The sequence below is a fragment of the Microcaecilia unicolor genome, chromosome 12 (assembly GCF_901765095.1).
Source record: "Microcaecilia unicolor chromosome 12, aMicUni1.1, whole genome shotgun sequence".
NCBI lineage: Eukaryota > Metazoa > Chordata > Amphibia > Gymnophiona > Siphonopidae > Microcaecilia > Microcaecilia unicolor.
The window spans coordinates 68,054,109-68,069,630 of record NC_044042.1 but is presented as its reverse complement, the minus strand read 5'-3'; the positions used below and the strand labels follow the sequence as shown (position 1 = coordinate 68,069,630).

At 44.3% G+C, this 15,522-nt stretch overlaps 2 protein-coding genes across 2 annotated transcripts in view; both read left to right on the top strand.

Moving 5' to 3' along the window:
- CWC25 (CWC25 spliceosome associated protein homolog) overlaps positions 1-5,521 on the top strand; it is a 72,873-nt gene extending 67,352 nt beyond the window's left edge. The window contains exon 11 of the transcript XR_003944014.1: positions 5,509-5,521. The gene's annotated coding sequence lies outside the window, so the exon portion shown is untranslated. The remainder of the gene's footprint in view (positions 1-5,508) is intronic.
- PIP4K2B (phosphatidylinositol-5-phosphate 4-kinase type 2 beta) overlaps positions 1-15,522 on the top strand; it is an 84,988-nt gene that overhangs the window by 3,324 nt on the left and 66,142 nt on the right. The gene's annotated exons all lie outside the window — the stretch shown is intronic.

Genomic DNA, 15,522 nt, shown 5'->3' with positions numbered 1-15,522 from the left:
GGGCAACATGGTTCAGTAATGGCAAATTAAAAAAAACATCAACCATCAGATCTACAAGAAAGCATTGGATGTCACATGCACAGAGTGGCATTGCCACTTTGAAACCAATGCATCTATTAGGAAACATTGTGGGTAACCTACATGGAGTGGCAACCCTAAAATCAGTCGATCTATGAGAAATCATCGGGGGTGGCATGCAGCGAGTGGCAGTTGGATCCCTAAAAGAAAATGGTGCTTTGTTTGAAGGGGGGGGGGGGGGGGGGATAAGAGGTCTGTCTGTTGGGGTTCATATGGAAATCTACCCAAAGTGGACAAAGTGCTTCTAGGCAGATTGGATGGACCACCTTGGTCTTTGTTGTAATTAATTATGTTATTTTGTCTTGCCATTGCCTATTACAAGTCTGCTGCTTGCATCTCTCCTGTTTTAATGAATTCCTGACTTATGGCTTTCTGTGCCTTCGTTCCCCCACCTTATGAATGACCTGTCTCTGTCCTTGCTGCTGTCCAGAGACTGGGGCCCAGTCAGATCTGTAGCCCTATTTTGGAGAACAGTACTGTTTGTTCTTTATAAACCCTCTGCATGGCTGTAACCTGCCATGATTATCTGTGCCAAGATGAAAAATCTTGATTTGTGGATCTGTTTCATGATAAGGTGGAAAGGCCTAGTGGTGATGCGGTAACACACACACATTTGTGCTTCATATACATATTTGGTAAGACTATGAAATCAGGTAATTTGTAATATGGGGTACCATATATGTATACGAGTGCTATATAAAATTCAGAGAAAATCGAGCTGTGGGTGAACAAACATTAGAATGCCCAACCTCACCTGTTCTTCTACAAAGCTGTTCTATGTTCTGAAATAAGCCTTAACAAATGTTCTTGATTAGGAGACCGCTCTTCACTGTTGTCTCCACCATAGTTGAGAAATGGTGGAAGAGATCTCCTGATGTCCTTGTGGGGCATGTTTTCCCATCCACTGCAAGCCACCTTAAAAAAATACATAACCAGCAGCCCACTTCCCATTCTTGCCTTCTGTCTCTCTCTCCACCCAGTTGTCACCCAGTCTCTCTTTTATCACATTCTTCTCCATCATTACCAAAAATAAGTTTGCAAAGCTTGTTAATCACATGGCACATGCATGAACAGTTACTAATTTTTTTTATGCTTGCCATTGGACAACTGGTTAACAAATCCCTCTAAGCTACTTGCCCCTGGACATTGTGCTACCCTTCCCCACAAGAGATTGTTTTCTCGGGCAGGCGAGAATCCATGGCAAGAAATGCAAGGATCTTCAGATTCCTCTTTTTAAGTTCTGAACAGCCTCCTGGAATCTGATTTCACTGCATGGTATCAATTCTTAACGATCTCTAGCATTGAAGCCTGAGAAAAACAGCAGTCCATGCTTTCAAAGTAACACCTTCATAGGCCAAGACTCAAGATCTTTAGTTTCTTCATTGAAAAAGAAATAAGTTCTCAAAATGTATCATCCTTTTACTGCTCATGCAGAGGGTGCAGGAACCTTGACCTGCTTATATTCAGGATCACTCAGTAAATGGGTGATTCTTTAATTTTGATTGCAAAGAACCATGTATCCGCTAAGTTTGGCTGAAGATATTTTCTGGAAGGCATATAAATATGTAGTCCCTCAGTTCAAAGGCTAGTTTTCTTTTGATATACAGGCATCTTATTCCAAGAATTAGACCCAGGTAATGGTATGGGCTTGACAATTTTAACATACGTTGCTAAAGTATTTCTGTCACGAAGCCTAGCCTTCTGCCTGGGGCTACCCCGTGGCCATTTAGAGGGTCTGTCACCTGTACCTGCGCTTGTGTTGTACACTAGCACTCTCTTCCCACCGACTGGGTCGCAACCGCCTCTGTGCAAGTCTCCCACTCTCAAATTATTCCCCAGTGATTTCTAGGAAACTGGGGCCACACTCCCAGTGGTCCCACAGTTCCCAGAAAGCATTCACAAACCACCAGGATTCTTGGTCAGTACAGACAAGCAAAGACAATAAACTAAACTATAAAATAGATGGAACAAAAACAGCACATAACAGGAAAATTAAATAGTTTAAACATTTTATCACTACCTGAATAGTGCCTGGGAAGTACAGGAAATATAGCTGCTCACAAGTTAAAGAATATAATTGATCACAGGGTCTCAGTAGAGAGGTCTCTCTCCCTCTACTTCCAAACTGAGACTGGCAAATTACCTCAAGTGGGAAAAGGAAAAAACTAAAACCCTGTCAGTTCTGGTACAGATTAAAAAAAAAAAAGCCATCTCCTGGCCAACTAGGAGAAATACATGTCATCAGTAAAACAATACTGTTCATAGGCTCAGAAACCCACTGTTTCGCCACACGTACCCTCTTTAAGAGACCTCAGACTGTGTCCTTTTCAGCTCGCTGGTTGGGTCTCGACAGTCCGGTGTCAGGGCGGTTCTGGCTCTTCCTTCCTGGAGAGTTCAATAGCATTTCCACGTTCACTGCCCTTCTGGTGCTGTATGGTGAGAAATGATTTGTGGATAAAGCTTTTTCCACACTCGCTGCATGTAAAATCTTTCACCCTGGAATGAATTTTCTGGTGTGCTACAAGATATCCTATGTTTGTGCAGCGCTGCGTACGCCTTGTAGAGCTATAGAAATGCTAAATAGTAGTAGTAGTATGACAGTAGCTTTTACCACACTCAGTACATGCTAATAGTTTTACTCCTTTATATTTTGTCTTGTGAAAAGTGAGGAGTATCTTCTGACAGAAGCTTTTACCACACTCAGTACATGTGAATGATTTTACCCCTGTGTGGATTCTCTGGTTCTTAGTTAGCTGTGACTTATGAATAAAGCTCTTTTTACATTCAGTGCATGTAAATGGTTTCATCCCTGAAGGGATTCTATGCTGCGTTGACAATAATTTCCAGCAGCTGAAACTTTTCTTACACTCCGTACTTGAAACTGGTCTCTCTTGGGTGAAATTTTGCATTTCTTGTGGAGCTTTCTTTCTGGTTGAAGCTACTGTCATAACCAGGGCATGAAGATATTCTCTCATCAATGTTTTTCTGATATTCTGTAATGTTTGTTTTATTGATATAGCTTCGCATATTCTATACTTTTGCATATTCCATACTTTTACATATTCCAGTTTCTTTATTATTTCCAGGGGCGTTCTCATACTTAGGGCATGTAAAATGTGACTCTACATGTTTCCTGTTTTCCTTGTAGTTCTCCCTTTTGACTGAAGGTTTTCCCACAGTCTGTACATTTAGATAGTCTCTCTTCATTGTTGGATCCCTCTGTGGGCTCACTATCCTGACACTCTTCTGGTGGGCTACACATAGCTAGCACCATGGCTGTGTGATCAGCATAGGCTTTTAACATATTTACATGAAAAATATGCTACTTTGTCTTGAGTCCATAGATATAACATAGTTTGTGTCATTTAGGCGCCTTATGACATTGTATGGTCCCGCCCAGTTTATATTCAGCAGACCGCCAAGACCTGTCGTTTCTTTCTTTACAACATCCATAAAATCCGCCCCTTTCTTTCCGAGCACTCTACCAAAACCCTCATCCACACCCTTGTCACATCTCGTTTAGACTACTGCAATCTGCTTCTTGCTGGCCTCCCACTTAGTCACCTCTCCCCTCTCCAGTCGGTTCAAAACTCTGCTGCCCGTCTCATCTTCCGCCAGGGTCGCTTTACTCATACTACCCCTCTCCTCAAGACCCTTCACTGGCTCCCTATCCGTTTTCGCATCCTGTTCAAACTTCTTCTACTAACCTATAAATGTATTCACTCTGCTGCTCCCCAGTATCTCTCCACACTCGTCCTTCCCTACACCCCTTCCCGTGCACTCCGCTCCATGGTTAAATCCTTCTTATCTGTTCCCTTCTCCACTACTGCCAACTCCAGACTTCGCGCCTTCTGTCTCGCTGCACCCTACGCCTGGAATAAACTTCCTGAGCCCCTACGTCTTGCCCCATCCTTGGCCACCTTTAAATCTAGACTGAAAACCCACCTCTTTAACATTGCTTTTGACTCGTAACCACTTGTAACCACTCGCCTCCACCTACCCTCCTCTCTTCCTTCCCGTTCACATTAATTGATTTGATTACTTTATTTATTTTTTGTCTATTAGATTGTAAGCTCTTTGAGCAGGGACTGTCTTTCTTCTATGTTTGTACAGCGCTGCGTATGCCTTGTAGCGCTATAGAAATGCTAAATAGTAGTAGTAGTAGTAGTACTGGGACTACTAGCCCTCATGAAACTCTATTTTGGGCTTCATGATCATACCAGGTCTTTTGCTTAGTCTGGACTGTCTGTAAATTATCTATGACAAAGTCCACAGGGTCTTCTAATTACACAAAAGCCTTTAACATATACTTTAATGTCCCATTAAATCTCTCCACCAACCATTACTTTCAGGGTGATATGGGATAGTATGTACAGATTTTACTCCATTGTGTCCACTGATTTTTGGATCAGCTCAGACATAAACTGTGTCCCTTTGAGAGTATTTCTCGCAGATATCCTGTCCTGGAAAATATTTCTAGCAGGGCAGTGGCAGTTTTCTCTGCTTCTATTGAGGATTAGGCTACCGCTTCAGGATATCTGGTAGCAGGGTCCACCACTGTCATTATAGCTATCCTCTCAAATGGCTCACTGATAATGGGTAAACATTTCAGGGGAGCTCGGGGATGATCTTGGGTCTTACCCACTCTTTGGCACACATCACAGATTCAACAGCAATCAGCTATGACTTGAAATACTCCTGATCAGTAGAAGTTCTGTGTCAATGTAGTGCGTGTTACCCCCTGATGTCCTGCTAATATAATGTCATGTGCAGTCTGTAGGAGGAGTTCCCTGTATGCTTTGGACACTATAAGCTGTTTGACTGCTTTTCAGGGCCTGTTAGGATCAATGAGATCAGTCTCTCTGTACAGCAAGCCCCCTTTCCATAGGATACGGTCTTTACAAGTTTGATTGGCTGTCCAGACCTCTGCCTCAGCGCTTTCCAGCTCAGGGTCAGAGTGTTGTGTTTCCTGAAAAGCATGTCTCTGTCCTATATCAGTATCCATATCTGGAAGGGTCTCTGGTGGTGACTCTGATAAATTAGGGTCAACAGTCTGATCAATAGGTGTCAGTTAAATCAGGCTGTTCCATACTCACAGCCTCGGTCATCTCAGGAAATGGTGCTGCTGGAAGCGCTGCCTCCTGCCACTTGGTTAGTTGGTTCCACCTGGGCTGGCTCAGGAACTGGAGAGGTGATCTCTGTTTCTTCTTGTTGGGCCACCTGGGCCTGACTATGGGTCATCATAGCGGAAATGCTGACTCCACTATCAAGGGTAATGTTCATTGAGCTCATGTCAGTCCTACACAGCATTGGTTCCGACATGTTTTTCATTATTCCTACTTCTCTGTATCTAGAATAGGTACACCAATCCAGGAATACTCGAGCAATGGATCCATTGGCTAACACTACCTCTGCAGTGTGCCCTTGAAGAATAGCATCTTCCGGCACTAGCTGTGGTCATAATAATCATGCTAGAGCCAGTGTCCACAAGCCCAGCCACCTGGGTGTGATTAACAGTTATTGGGGTGCTGTAGTGTGGTGGATACCTATCTGCTTTCTTTCTTTCTTGCGTGATAAATGACCAGTAACATTTTGTGCTGCAGCAACTGTGTGGGCCTCTTTTGTGGAAATGGAGCCACCCATGAAAGCTGCCAGCTTTGGTGCAGGAACTGAAATGCTTTTTAGTGCAGGCTTGTGATTATCTGGGCAATCTGCTGTGAAATGTCCAGTATGTCCACACTGGTGGTATGGACATTCATGCTTCAAGTCTTTAGGTTTTTGGGGAACACTGGAGGATTTTCTGACAGTGAGGTTACAGGGATATTTGGCTTAGGATCCTGGCTGCAGTTCATATGGATGACTTTTCTTTGCCAATCAGGGACGGTAAGCCACAAAATGTCAGCTAACTCAGTCGCTTTCTCTAGAGTTCGGGGCTGGTGATCTTGAACACGTTCTCTCACATCTGGACGACAACGCTGAAGAAACTGCTCCAGGACCATTAGGTTTTGGCAGTCCTCCAAGGTTTTAACCTCATCTCCATTGAGCCACTGCTGATGCTGGTATCTTAGTTGAATCTCAAACTTGTTGTGATTATCATCTGCCCCCTGTTACAAAGTCTGGAACTTTAGTCTATAGGACTCAGGGGTAATGGCATAATGGTGTGACAAAGCTTTGCATAGTTCCTCAAACTGAGAGCACTTCTTCATAGACAGTCGTTGGAATGCCTCAAATGCTCTACCAGTGAGCTTTCCTCCTAGATAGCACACCCAGTCTTTTCTGAGGAATCTCATTGAGGCGGCCAATTTTTTCAAAGGCAATTATATATCCATCAGTGTCACCTTGGGTATCATCAAAGTGTGCAAAACAGTTAGGCCTAATCTGGGCTGTGGATTTTACCTCCGGCCTTGGCATAGGGGATGGGCTGGAGCTTTGGATACACTCCTCACGTCACCATTGCTGTTCCCATTTCTCACGCTGCAGCTGCTGTTGGTCTAGCCGGTGTCATTCTGCCTTGTAGATCTTCTGGATTTTAGCTGGTGTGGCATCTGGCCCTGTCAACTCATGGGTCTCTGCCCACAAGGAGTCTAGTTTCCCCCGAGGAGAACTCTGCTCAGGCAGGTCATGCAGCTCCTTCTCGCTGAGGTCATCTGGTCGCTCTGGTGTTAGGTCAGGCATATCCGGTGTCTGACAGCCACTGTCGGTCACCATCAGCACACTGCTAATCTAACACTATCAAAAAAGAACTGAATGGGGAAGGGACCTTGTTACTGCTGTACTTGTTCACTATCTCTAGAGGTTACAGATTAAAAAAAAAAACAACCAAAAACTGACCCTCACCCTCATGGCCTGACAACACCACCACACGCACCAAAAAAGGACAAGTTCTGTCACGAAATGCCTAGCCACCCGTCTGGACCTACCCGCGGCCACTTAGAGGGTCTATCCCCTAGTACCCTCCTCCCACCGACTGGGTCCCAACCGCCTCTGGGCAAGTCTCCCACTCTCAAATTGTTTCTCGATGATTTCTAGAACATTGGGGCCATACTCTCAGGGTTCCCACATTTCCCAGAAAGCACCCACATACCCAAACCACAAACCATCAGGATTCATAGTCCAGACAAGCAGAAACAATAAACTAAAAAAGGTTTATTGTCATAAAAATATTGAACTATAAAACAGATGGAACAAAAATAGCACATAACAGTAACTGAAAAAGGATTAATTATTTTTATCACTATGTGAATAGTGCCTGGGAACTACAGGAAATATAGGTGCTCACAAGTTTAAAGAATATAGCTGATCACCAAATTTCAGTACAGAGTTCTTTCTCCCTCTACTTACAGAGGGTGGTGGTAATTGGAGCTTGCTCTGAAGAAAAGGAGGTCGTCAGTGGCGTACCGCAGGGATCGGTCCTAGGGCCAGCTCTTTTTAACATCTTTGTGAGCGATATTGCGGAAGGGCTGTCTGGTAAAGTTTGTCTCTTTGTGGATGATACTAAACTCTTCAATAGGGTGGACACCCTGGAGGGTGTGAATGACATGAAGAAGGACCTAGCGAAGCTAGAGGAATGGACCGATATTTGGCAACTAAGGTTTAATCCCAAAAAATGCAGGGTCATGCACTTGGGTCGCAAAACTCCGAGGGAACGGTACAGTATAGGGGGTGTAGTGCTTCAGTGTGCGAAGGAAGAGCGGGACTTGGGGGTGATTGTGTCTGACAACCTTAAAGCTTTCAAACAGGTAGAAAAAGCGACGGCCAAAGCCAGAAGGATGCTTGGGTGCATAAAGAGAGGCATGACCAGCAGGAAAAAGGAGGTGATAGTGCCGTTGTATAAGTCTCTGGTGAGACCTCATTTGGAGTACTGCATGTAGTTCTGGAGACTGCACCTACGGAAAGATATAAACAGGATGAAGTCAGTCCAGAGGGTGGCTACGAAATTAGTAAGCGGTCTTGAATGCAAAAATTATAGGGACAGGCTTATGAACCTGAACATGAATACGCTACTACTACTACTACTATTTAGCATTTCTATAGCGCTACAAGGCATACGCAGCGCTGCACAAACATAGAAGAAAGACAGTCCCTGCTCAAAGAGCTTACAATCTAGAAGAGAGGAGGGAGAGAGGAGACATGATAGAAACGTTTAAATATCTCAAGGGGAGATCACGTGACGCCATGGTACAGGGCAGACGCTGGTAAGCTCAGCTCTGTGCCCACTTAACCCAATAATCGGCTGAATTGGCGAGCCCACGGCGGAAAAAGACACAGCTTCGCATTCCTCAGCTGGGGGAATTGACTCGCGATCGGAAAGACCGAGAGAAGAAGCGGAATGGCGACAAAAACAGTCAGAAAGGAGCGAGATAAACTCAAGCAGGCTGACAACAAAATGGCCGACCAGCGTGATATCGGGGAGCTTACGGCAGGCTCTGTATGGATGACGGAGATCACTGCCGAGATCACAGCGGCGGTTGAGGCGGCCCTAGATAAAAAATTACAACAACTTTATGATAGAGTGGAAGAAGCTCACGAGCGCATCGATAGCATGAGTTTGGAGCTGGACGAAGGGCTGCAGCGAGTATCGGAGGTCGAGGAGGCAGCTGAGGCCCAGAAGGAGATCACCGCGAAAATGGAGAAAAGGGTGCAGAGCCTGGAGGCTAAGCTCGACGACTTAGAGAATCGCAGCAGGCGAAATAACTTGAGGATAGTCGGGCTCCCAGAGTCACTAATAGATAAAGAATTACCAACATTCTTGGAGGGGTGGCTGCCACAGTCCCTGCATATAGAGGATAAAATCCATAATTTCTGTGTGGAGAGGGCACATAGAGTGGGGCCCCTACGCCCATCAGAGACCAGGGCACGAGTGGTGATCTTGAAAATCCTCAATTTCCGACATAAGCAAGCTATATTGGAAGCGATACGAGGAGGGGGCACCCTGACTTATCAAAGTAAGAAAATCCTGTGCTTTCAGGATTATTCGCAACAGGTGCAAGCATTGAGAAAAACTTTTACGCCATTGTGCACGGACCTGTTCCAGAAAAAGATAAAGTTTGCACTTCTATATCCTGCAAGACTGCGTATCTCTATTAATGGAGTTACAAAATTTTTTGATAAAGTGGAGGCAGCGAGAGAACATGTGCAGCAACATGGGAATGCGTAGGATACGCCATGAAACTTTCTAGAAGGGAGATATTGAAAGTTGGGAAGAGTGAAGATCAGGTTGCAATAAAAGTGAACAGAGCCTTGGGAGACTGGTTTGCAGACATTTGGACTGCGCACCGGATGGTGGCTCATGGCTGAACGAGCATATGGGATAATACCAGGTTTTGAGGTTAAGATTTCAGTTATGTTTATAAATTGGAAGCAAGTACAGAACTATGATCCGGATTCCAGTATTCCCTTAGAGGAAAGGACAGATAAAATTGGATATAGTAACTGGGACAAGTTTGATCAGAGTATGGCAAATAAACTTGGAGAGACAGCCCCACAGACTGAAAATGTGCAGTTGAAGAGTGTAAGTAGATGAGCCGGATTGGAGTAGATCTCCGGAGTGAGCACGAGCCTGATCGAGATTATATGCAAACGTGAGAATCTGCAGTTGCACAGTGGACTCTCTGTAAGCTCATATGCAGAAGTCTCGAGGCTGTATGTATATATGGGATTATAAAAATGCCTAAAGTTTCTGTTGGGACTGTATTTGAAGGGGTTTATATAGTTAACTGTATCTGGAATAGGCTTCTGCCTCCCGAGAGGGAGACAGATAGCCAATGATCAGTATGATGGATAATATGAGGTAGATGAGCCTGTATAATATGCTGGGAATGAGAGGGGGAGCCGAAGGGTAGGGGGGATATGTTGATTGGGAGAGTGTGGGTGTTATATCGTGATCACCATTTGGAACGGGAGGGGGGGAAGGGGAGCTGGGAGGAGGGAGGGATTCGGGGGGATAGGGAGGAGAAGGTCTTGGGTAATTGAATCTCAACGGGCAATACAGTGTATACAAATGGAGGTGAGGGAGCGGATTAATGAGCATTTGTGGGGAAGAACAGCGGGAGCGGCGCTGCTGGGACGTCGGGCCTGCTGGGCACTAGACGTAGTATACTTGATAAGGCCAGCATCAATAGGTATAACGTAATGGGACTTAAAGTTTACTCCTGGAATGTGGGGGGTATATCTTCTCCTATAAAAAGAAAGAAAATACTTCATAGCCTCAAAAAGAAAGGGGCTGATGTAGCGCTCCTACAAGAAACACACTTAACGTCCCAGGAGCATGCAAAGCTTCAATCCTGGTGGGTGGGGACCATGCTAGAAGCCCAGCGGTGGGGAAAAAAGCAGGAGTGGCGATATTATTCCATAAATCTTTGCAGGTGGTGATAGAAAAATCATGTCTTGATGAGGAAGGGAGATATATACTGGCTCAGGTAAAGGTGAATGGTAGTTCATTTCTAATAGTGAATGTATATGCTCCTAACGTGTACAGTAAACAATTTTATCAGACCCTCATAAGTAAAATTCAGTGCTTTAATATACAGCATAAAATAATAGGGGGAGACTTCAATGTGGTAGCGGATCACAAGATGGATAGATCTCATACTAGTGCGGGCAAGGCTGTTGGAGCTAACAAAGGCATAAACCTGATATGTGGCGCATTGGGGGTGGTAGATGTGTGGAGGGTATTACATCCAAACCTTAAAGATTATACACATTATTCTAGAGCTCACAACACACAATCACGAATCGATTATTTGCTGATAGATGAAGAGAGTTTTGCAGAGATATTGGAGGCCGATATTGATCCGACGATAATATCGGATCATGCGGCTATATATATCAAATACAGGGATCAGCAGCTACAAAGCAAACAGTATCGCTGGATCTTCCCCCTGGATCTGTATTACGATCCAGAATTTTGGACATATATCAGGGGGAGATGGAAAGAATATACAATTCATAATGCCCCCCATGTAAACACACCGACCCTTTACTGGGAAGCGGGGAAGGTTGTATTAAGAGGTGAAATAATTGCGTTTAGTGCCAGGAAGAAGAAACAGAGAAATCAAGCAATCATAAGACTGGGGAAACAGTTAGTACATTTAAGAAGGGCATATGGGCAGCATTCTGGAGGTCGGGTCGGGGATCAACTCCTGGCCACACAAGCGTCCTTGAATGAGTTGTTGCATCAGAGAGCAAGTAAATCTGCTGTTTATTATAAATTTCAATTACATAAGTTCGGCAATAAGCCAGGGAAAATGATGGCAAGATTAGTGAAAAGAGCGAGGGGACAGAGAAGAGTGATGGCGATCAAGAATCAAGGGGGGGCACTAGTACACACCGATGCAGAGATTCAGAAAGTGTTTCATGATTATTATGAGAGGTTGTATGCAAAGAATGATGCTGATGATCTAGATCCAGATATGTATCTTGAGAATGTCACTCTGCCTAGAATTACGGAGCAACAGAGGATGGAGCTAAACAAACAGATAGAAGTGGATGAGGTGCTTAGAGAAATCAGAGGCAGTGCACTACATAAGGCAGCAGGGCCGGATGGCTTTAGGGCAGAGCTATATAAAATACTAGGGTTAGATATAGGAGAACCCCTTGTCAATGCTTTCAACACTTCGGTTGAATCGGGGGAGCTCCCGCAGTCCTTGCGTCTTGCGGATATTATGGTTTTTCTGAAACCAGAGAAGGATCCGATACTCCCCGATTCCTATAGACCAATATCTTTAATTAGCTACGAGGCGAAATTATTGGCGAAGATACTAGCATCGAGATTGGCCAGAGTGTTATCTAAGATAGTGGCAGCCCCTCAAGTCGGGTTTGTTCAGGGGAGACAGAGTGTGAAAAATATTAGACTGATTTTAGCCACAATGGACAGGATGCATAGGGAAGGAGGGGATTCATTATTGATTAGTTTCGATGCCGAAAAGGCATTCGATAGGGTTGAGTGGGAATTTCTATTTGCCTCACTGCGAGCGTATGGATTTGAGGGATATTTCACTCAAGCGATATCAATATTGTATAAGAATCCGGCGGCGAGAGTGTTGGTTAATGGATCGTACTCTCAAAGTTTTGTGATTAATCGAGGAACTAGACAGGGATGCCCCCTGTCCCCATTACTTTTTGCCATTACATTGGATCCCTTGATTCGGGAAATTTTGGGGAACCCAGAGATTGAAGGAGTGAAATTGGGTAGTAGGGAATTTAAGATCTCGGCCTTTGCCGATGATCTTTTGGTTCATCTGGCTCGACCTGAGCAGTCGCTGACGGTGTTGATGGAGGTTTTTGCCGAATATGGGGCATTTTCAGGATTCAAATTGAACACCCAGAAGTCGGAGGGATTGCCCACCTCTAATATAGTAAGAGAGCAATGGAGAGGAGAGTTCCCGTTGAGATGGGCGGATAATGAGTTTAAATATCTGGGTATCATTCTAACAGGGGATTTGAGTCGATTATATAGAAGGAATGTGGATGAACTGTTACATCATACGAAACACCAGTTGACTTTGTGGGAGGGGTTGCCTCTATCGTTGAGTGGTAGGGTAGGGCTGTTTGCCATGACGATTTTTCCAAAATGGCTATATGTTCTGCGACAGCTGCCAATTTTGTTACTAACAAAAGATCTTAAGAAACTCCGTAGGATGGTGTCCCGGTTCTGCTGGGGAGGGAAGAAGGCTAAAGTTAAGTTGGAATTTTTGTATGGGAGAAGAGCAGAGGGGGGCCTCGGATTGCCAGACATTAAACAATATAACTGGGCCTGTTTGTCGAGACATTTGGCAGACTGGATATTAGAAACAGAGGAGTATACAGCATGGAGCTATGAGAAAGAATTGTTCAGGCCATATCATCCGTATTATATGCTGCATGCTAAGAGTGAAGTGCTCTCTAAGGGGTGGAGCCAGCACGTATTATTACAACCCATGAGACGCACATGGCAGTATATATTGCAACGTTTGAATAAGAATCCATATAGTACGGATATGCTTCCGTTAGCGGGGAATGCGGACTTTGGGCAAGGGGGGAACCAAAAGAGGTTAATGAGTTGGGCACGGGAAGGAGTAGTGTTGGTGGCGGATGTGATACAGGATTCGGGAGAGATAATCACTCGGGAGGCCCTAGTAGATATGGTGGGAACTGAACATGTGAGTTGGTATGACTATCTTCAGCTCCATAGCTATATATCGCACTTGCAAAGGAACAAGTATGATAGAGGGATATATGACTTATTGTCGAATTTATTCTTGCCTCCGGGCAGAGAGCAGACCTCGGTGTCTGTGCTTTATAGACAACTGGGTATGGTAATGGTGCAGCGAGATTACGAAGAGGTGGCCAGGAGGTGGTCAGCAGATGTGAGGGTGGAGATTAGGAGCGGTGACATTGCCCAGTTTCTGAAGGAGATTGCATACAAGGTGACCAGTGCTAGACACAGGGAGATACAATTTAGGATAATCTTGAGAGGGTATTTCTCCCCCATACAGGCATACTATACTGGAAATATACAAGAGCCTAAGTGTATTAAATGTAATTTTCAGAGAGCGTCCCTATATCATATGCTATGGGAATGTCCTGAAATTAGGAAGTTTTGGGGTAAGATTATGGAATTCTGTGAGTCCCTGTTATATAAAAAGATAAGTTTGCTGCCACGAAGCATAGTGCTAGGACTAGGTGGGAGTGGGAAAGACTTGAGACCTATGGAGAGATTATTCCTATATAAGGCTATTGTGATTGGGAAACAAAGCATATTGCAACATTGGACCCAGGACGTGGGGCCCTCATATTGGCTATGGAGAAATATGTTACATTCACTGGTGACAATGGAGGCACGAAGTGTGCACAATAGTCCAAAAAGTAGACGCCGCTTTTGGGAGGTCTGGGAACCTTACGTGCAGGCGATCTCGGGTAGAGCTCGTAGCTTATTGGTCAACTCACTCACATGATAGGTTAGAGCCGGTTGAGGGGAGGTAAACGTAATAAAGATATCTGGGTGGGAGGGTAGGAAGGGGTAGGGAGGACTGGGGAAGGGGGGGGAGGGATGGGGGGGGGGGGGGAAAGGGGGGGGGAATAAAGGTTAATATGGTTTGCATACAATGGTGGTTAGCATTCTGGAATGCTTTTGGAGTATCTGCCATGATAATGTAAATGTGTTATTTAAGGTTTAATGTTTGTATGATCTTTAATACAAATGATTAAATATGGAAGGAGGTACTATAGACACGGGGCTATCAGACACAAGGCCCTTTGCCCTTCGCAATGTATTGATTTGATTTGTCATGGAGATTTTGTCATAGATTTTTCGATGTATTAGAAATGTTCCTTCTATGTTCACTTTGTAAAACTTAATAAACAGATTTAAATAAATATCTCAAGGGTATTTATGTACAGGAAGAGAGCCTTTTTCAAATGAAGGAGAGCTCTGGAATGAGGGGGCATATGACAAAGTTAATAGGGAATAGGCTTAGGAGTAACCTAAGGAAGTATTATTTCATAGAAAGGGTGGTGGAGGCATGGAATGGCCTCCCGGTGGAGGTTGTGGAGTCGAGGACTGTTTCAGAATTTAAAAAGGCATGGGATAAGCATGTGGGATCATTTAGGAACAGGAAGAATTAGGGGTACCAGAGGATGGGCAGACTGGATGGGTCATATGACCTTTATCTGCTGTCATGTTTCTAATTCCAAACTGAGACTGACAAATTAATTACAGTTAGACGGGAAAAAGAAAATATCACTTCTGGTACAGCTTAAAAAAAAAAATACACAATCGCCATCTGCTGGTCAACCAGTAGAAACACATATCAGCAACACAACCAGGAGAAATACATGTCATCAGTAAAACAATACAGTTCATAGGCTCAGAAACCCACTGTTTCGTCACAATTACATTTATCAGTTAAGATTTAAAAAAAAGAGGGAGATAATTTAAAAAATACCAGTATCAACCTCGCGTTTCAAGTTTATTACCGCTTGATATACTGCCAAATTGAAAAATGTTATACATTTTATAAATGTAGGCTGGGATTTTCTCTTTGGAGAAGGAAGAGATAATCGGTTATGTGTGGTTGTCATCCATAAGGACATCAATTCAGATCTGCCCCTTCGTAGCCTGGAAGAGCTTTCTGGGCATTCTCTGGTGCAAGCTCCATTTACCACCACCCTCTGTCTCCTACCATTCAACCAATTTTTTACCCAATCAGTTACTCTAGGTCCCACACCGAGGGTACTCAATTTATCAGTCGCCTGTGCAAAACCGTGTCCAAGGCTTTGCTGAAATCCAAGTATACCACATCAAGCGCCCATCTCACATCCAACTGTTTGGTCACCCAGTCAAAGAAGACAGATTCGTCTGACACGACCTGCCACTAGTGAAGCCATGCTGCCTCAGGTCCCGCGTTCCATATAGTTCAAGAAATGTCACAATCCTCTTCTTTAGAAGCGTTTCCATTAGCTTAC